The sequence below is a fragment of the Acyrthosiphon pisum genome, unplaced genomic scaffold (genome assembly GCF_005508785.2).
Source record: "Acyrthosiphon pisum isolate AL4f unplaced genomic scaffold, pea_aphid_22Mar2018_4r6ur Scaffold_20920;HRSCAF=22531, whole genome shotgun sequence".
Classification (NCBI taxonomy): domain Eukaryota; kingdom Metazoa; phylum Arthropoda; class Insecta; order Hemiptera; family Aphididae; genus Acyrthosiphon; species Acyrthosiphon pisum.
Genome location: NW_021770330.1, coordinates 39,654 through 46,194, shown reverse-complemented (window position 1 = coordinate 46,194; position 6,541 = coordinate 39,654). Strand labels below are relative to the sequence as shown.

The 6,541-nt window shown below is 27.0% G+C and overlaps 1 long non-coding RNA gene across 1 annotated transcript; it reads right to left on the bottom strand.

Annotated features, from left to right (window-relative positions):
• Positions 1–77: 77 nt before the first annotated feature.
• Positions 78–3,544, bottom strand: LOC100574571. Its single transcript, XR_119533.4, has 3 exons — positions 3,078–3,544; positions 642–761; positions 78–379 (listed from the first exon to the last, which is right to left on the bottom strand). It is a non-coding gene; the product is annotated as an uncharacterized LOC100574571 (long non-coding RNA).
• Positions 3,545–6,541: the final 2,997 nt, after the last annotated feature.

Below are 6,541 nucleotides of genomic sequence, written 5' to 3'. Positions count from 1 at the left end.
AATCTTTTCTTTCAACTAACATGTCAATGGATGGTTTCCAATAAGGCAACATTGTAAATAAATCTAACACATCGAAAGAAGTCTTAAAAGGTGCTTTAAAAACACTGCACAATTATTATTTAATACAGCTAGACCACCTCTAATACGGTGGGTTATAATTTTTGGTCCAAACTGCCATCTGGTAATTTTTAGATTCTATGATTCTGCAAGTATAGGCAAGCGGCATTTTCCAGTTCAGCCAGTTCACCAAATTCCAAACAGTTACTTATCTCACCTCCAATGGTACTTTTAATCTATTGTTAAGGTAATCATTAAAGGGATGGAATTCATTGTTCACTGATGCTGTTATAGATTTTACCTTGACTTTTCACGTACTTCCCTAGAAAATTACGAAAATAACATTTATTAATAAATAGGTAGACACTAAACGTCACAAAATATTTATTTTTATTTATATTAAAATTAAATATTCATAACTTGTGCCAAATTTTCAGGACCCTACAAATTGGATATTTTGTTCAAAATCTACCGGCAACAGCCACCATAGTCAAAGACCCTCTAGTGATACAAAATTTATGGATAGCCACAACATAAACCCAATTGTTGGTGATATTTTATGGCCCTCCTATCAATGTTTTTACCTTTAAATTGAAGTTATTGTGCATCAGTAGTGGTTTAAAGAAGACAGCATCACATACTGCTGTACCAATCTTCATAGGCGACATCAACATTGTATGTCAATATAGTAGCTATAAATGCACCTACAAACAAAAATACTCATTGATAGCAAGATACAAAAAAATATTGATTGATTTTGTTACTAATTATCTGTATTTGTTACTTTTATAATATAAAAAAATAATGAAATATGTGCATACGTATGCGTTAATAATATGGGTATATAATATGCACTTCTTTTTGTATAAAAATTTTATTTTTATATGGTAATAACTTGGAAAATTTTTTTTTTTGAAACTGTGTTACTTAAAGCTGTCATTGGAATCAAATATATTTAAAATTCAAATTATTTGAAATAACAAAGTACAGCATCATCCCGGTACCCCAACGGGTTATTATTGGATCTGGAGGTAAACGGGTATCCAGAGCATATTTGTATTTGCAATGATACTTTTTTTAAAATTTTTTTTAAAGCTACAATTTTATCAACAGTACCAAATTGCATTTGAACTTCCTTCGAAACTCTATGGAGGCCACGATCTCTTGGTAAAAATAAATCTTTTTTTATTGAAAAAATATCAAATAAAACCGTAAATCATAATAATTTACAATTAATACTCTGTATAGTATAAACAATTTGTTTGTTGTTGATTTATATTAAATTATAAACATAATATGCATTAATATGCTTAAAATCATTAAATATGCAAAATCATATCAATTTAGCAAAATATGGAACATAATTTTTTGTATTTCAATTCTATGTATCATGAAACGAATTTGTATTAAATCAGATTTTGAATACGTGGCTTCCTGAGAAATATGCAAATGCATGTAGTTCTGAGCCCTAATATTATGTATGATATTTGAATTATGTACACTTAAATAGATAATAATTGTTTAGTTAAAAATGTCAGTATACCTAACATACAGTGTCAGTAATGGACGGTGAGAAAATAATTGCAACTACTGTAATTTCCTCATAAATGAAGGCAAGTATGAACTGCCACAAGGCACGATTCAATATTCAGGCAAACATGATTCCATTCATCCTTAAATATAATTATTTCTGCTGAATCGTCACTTGTTGCTGCTCAAATATAACAAAATATATTGCACAAACATGAGTCAAATACTCAAATAATATAAAATAAAATGTATCGGAAGTTAAAATTTAAAATATTTTTCAAGCATTTTGACAAAACAACTAAAATTCTCTGAATAAAAAAATTTATAATAAAATAGAAAAGGATCTAGAAACGATTAGTTTTATCGGTTTAATATTTTATTTTATTTTATTTTATTGTGTTTATTCTGTATTCATAAATCAAATTATTTTACATTTTATTTTATATTATTTGTATATTTGACTAATGTGTGTGTACTGTGCAGTTTATTTTGTGATATTATTACTACTAACGTAATTTATACATTATATAATATATTTATGTTATTAATATTACATTATATTAGGTATATTTTTCTAATTAAATAATTTGATATTTGAGCTAATTTTGTTAGAAATTCAAGTGTAATGTACTTATTTTCGGATAAACAGATACATTTGGATATTTTGTCCTAGATTTTGTCAAGATAAGGATATCTTGATACAAACTAAAAAATAAGTTTGCTTAATTTTTACTAAGCTAAATATTTAATAATCAATAAATTAAAAGTACCTAGTTAATATTTTAACATAATATATTGTTGTTTAGATTTACACCTAAAATATATAAAAATATAATATTAATAACATTTATGCTACTTACACTAATGTGTAAGTATCTACGTTACGCGATAAATATTTTGCTATTTATAAATTATTAACTCAAAAGTCTAGGAGAAACTGATTTTGCACTTTCGCAGGTATGGCCATGACTATATTGGCCTATGATGTAAAACACTTATTTGATACTAAGTGATTCCAGTATGGACAATTAATTATTTATAATTATTTAATCAAAATTAATTAAAACATTTAAATAGGTACCTATACTAAATTAATATTATATTCAAAATCAAAAACTAAAAAATATTGCTTAAAAAACTACAAGAAACATAGCGTTTAACATATTGTTATTAATTATTTTTAAAAAAAATTGGCTACAAGGTTACTTGTTAAAATGTTTGAAAGCTGATATATATAATTTCCCCAGGTCGCCATTAGAACTAGATTATCAAGATAGAAATTGGAGTGGATCGATATGTATCAGATAAATGTTGAGAACTCAAAAAGTTTCACGTGCAGTATACTAGTACTACGTACCGACCATTTCGGACTCAGAGTTCAATACGAGTCGGTACATAACTATTCCTAATTGATACGTATCAGATTTTTCTTTTTGAAAATGTAGATTAATTCAAACCTGTAGTAAACAGTATAAACATATTGTACTAACGTCGTCAGTGTCAACAGCCAACTTCTTCTCGAGTAGCCAAATTATGATATTATTCAATGTCGTGTTCGAGTGTTACCAATCTTGATTTGATTTTGATAAATTTATTAAATATTTGTATCCGCAACTTTATTTCCTGGACCGGTGAATTCACTATTAAGCTATAAGCTCGTATTCGCGGAAGCAAGTACCTAAATACAACTTCATAGTTGGTAATATATTATGTAGTATCAATAACTAAACAGAGAGCAAACCGTTTGCGTTCGTTTCCTACGCGAAAACTCGTATTATGCCAGATCCACACAGGACAAGAAAAGAAATAAACACTAACTTAACTTTTCCAACATAGACGCATTGTGTCTAAATTGTTTCTAAAAGCAAAAACGCGACTCTGCGACCTGCGTGAAGCATCATGACAAAATAAACAGGACGTCTGACGGCAATTTTGTGAGACGCAGAAAATGGCTGCCGTCACGAGTCTCGGGAGCAAACTTGCGCGACCAATCAGAATCGTTCACGTTGTTATCACTATTTGTGAAAATCATATTTCTTATCATCCTTTATAAAAATTATAATGTGATATTGTGATATAATAAATAATAATCATCAATCATACAGATAAGACGTAATATATTTTATAATTTATATATATATATATTGTCATTTTATAGTATAGAATATGTTTATACTTTATACATTATACAATATACATGCGTTCATTCGATTATTATGAAAAAATAAATAACACATATTAATATGATGTGGAAATAAATTGATAGGAAAATCTACGATTGTAATCCCACTTTACACCATATTATATAATTGCAAATATGAATGAAGAATAAGTGTTACTGGGTAAGTCCTGTGCTATAGAAAAGTTTGTTTTATATTTTGTCAACCTTAAGACTAGGTACCTAGTAATAGTAAAATTAAAATAAGTGATAATTAAATAGGTACATTAAAATATTTGTCAACCTCAAGTCTACTAGGTAGCAGTTAAATAAGTAAAATAATTATGCAGGTATCTAAATGCTTATTTTTCTTACCATGTAAATAATAATATTTCAAGGGCTTATGCACTGACTCCAAATACATAGTGTTAATACCACAGTTTCTTCGGTGACAGTATGCCCATTGTTTGACTCTATTCAAGTAATAACTATTGAAATGTTCACTAAATTTAATAGTATTGTCATTTATTATTTCAGCCATAAATCCATTAAGAAGTTCAATATAGTTAAACGAAGTAAATATAATTTAATTTAGCTCTTGATGAATCTTAATGATTCATAAACTAAGCATTTCTTTTCAGGAGAACCTCTCATTTTTGACTGAATATTTCTTCTCCAACATTAATCCACATGTCAAGTACACAAAAGTTGATGCTCCACAGGTAACATTATTTGTTCCCAAGCGTTGTAGTATAATGGGTCATACAAATCACTCATACAAATTTGGGTGCTAATAATTCAAATTTTACACTTAAGCCGTTGAAAAAATATTTTTTGCATTACTGCATCAGTTTTTTTTTATATACAATTCGCACATGAAAATCTGTTTCCAAATTCGTCAACAACCACAATTGTTGTTAATTGTAGGCCATATTCATTGATGCAATGTGTACTATCAATACATATTTTCCAGTTTGAAGAGGTTCTAAAACGTTGAAGCATTTGGAGTTGAAAATTTTTAGATATAACTAATATAAAATTTTCTTTATCAGGGTTGTAATGCATAAAAGGATTTTCTTCCCCTGGCAATTTTATCATTCGATTAATCTATATATTTATACTGAGATAAGTGCTGACGACCTTCGTACAAATTAAAATGATATCTATTAATATTCTACAGATCCTTTTTTATTATTAAAGTTTAAACTTTAAGTATGTCACGAACATTATCCCTTATGCTATCTAATATTTTTTCCATTGTAACTCCTTCAGATATTTTACCTGAAAAGTAAATAGTTTAAAATCTAGGGAAGTTATATTTGAACATGCATTTCCCGCCATACCTTTTAAAAAGCTATATACATTTTCCAATGCATCTTGATTTAACTTTCGGGTTAAAATATAAGAAATTCCTTAAAAAATTTATGATTTATATTGTATTTAGATAAATATCAAAAAACAAATAAGTGTTTTAGTTTCAAACCTTTTTGAGCAAATTATGTTTCTTGTGACTCGTATTCAGTATAAAATTACTCATTTTGTCAATCAGTTCATTTTGATCTATTAAATTTATTCCATAACTTTCTGTACCATTATCAAACTTTTGTTGCATATTAAATAGATTAAACCATTTGTCAATCAATAAAATCATTTATGAAGTCTATCATCAAAACAAAATTATGTATCATAATACAATAAATAAAAAATTTTAAAAAAGCTTAAATTTAATTGTTAACTAAAATCAACTATAACCCTAACATCTCTCCAATTATATTTATCTATATATTACTGTTCACCCCAAATTGCCTTTGCAACGCTATTTGATAGTTCCTGTACACTGTAAGTACAGCTAATCGTACATTAATTCTACCGGGTCCTTCAACTAACAAAAGTCTATCAGAGATTTTGTATGCAAATTTAAAATCATGTTAGGAATTTAAATTGATGAGTTCCTGAAATATATTTTCCCCAACATATTTTCCATTCGGTAGTACAAATCCTCTAAAAAAAATATGTATAAATAATTACAGCCTATTTACCTAGTTTTATCATTTTCAAAAATACATACTGATCAAGTAAATGATTTCTTAAAAGTTTCATTAAATGAGGAACAACTGCAAAAACATGTATTTTTCTCTGGGTACATGGATGTTTAAACGATGTATTAGTTATTTATATATTTAAATTTTTCCACAATCCAATATTGGATGGACCCATATCATCGACTAAAAAAAATGATTTTCTTAACTTTTGTATTATTTACCCTTAGCTTGCATAAGTGACATTATGTTTGTAAGTAAACCTGGATTCAAAGAAAATTATGAAGCCCATGTTCAAATTATAGATATACTTTAAAATGTGCTTTTAGTCATTTTTATAATATGTTTTAAAAATAAATTATGAACTTATTTAAAACTATGTATGATTATATTGTTACTGTAAATAATTAAAAAGTAACCATCAGCAATAAAATATATAATCAATTAAATTAAATTAAATAATTAACTTGGTAGAGGTAAATTTTTTTTTGTCCTCAAAAACCTACATGTCTGGTGAAACACTCCTAAGTGTAATTGCTCCAAGATATCATTAGCAGTCCACTTATAAGCTTTTTTTTGGATTAAGCAATAGTGGAATCTGTGTGGATGTGAATAATTTATTCAGTTTATTTGAAGATTCCTTTTCAAACCTTTAATTTTTTTAATTTCATAAATTGGTCATACCATTTAATTTTCTTTCGTAAATCAAAAATAAGTGTTTATACTAATAATTAATTAATGAAAACATTTAAAATTA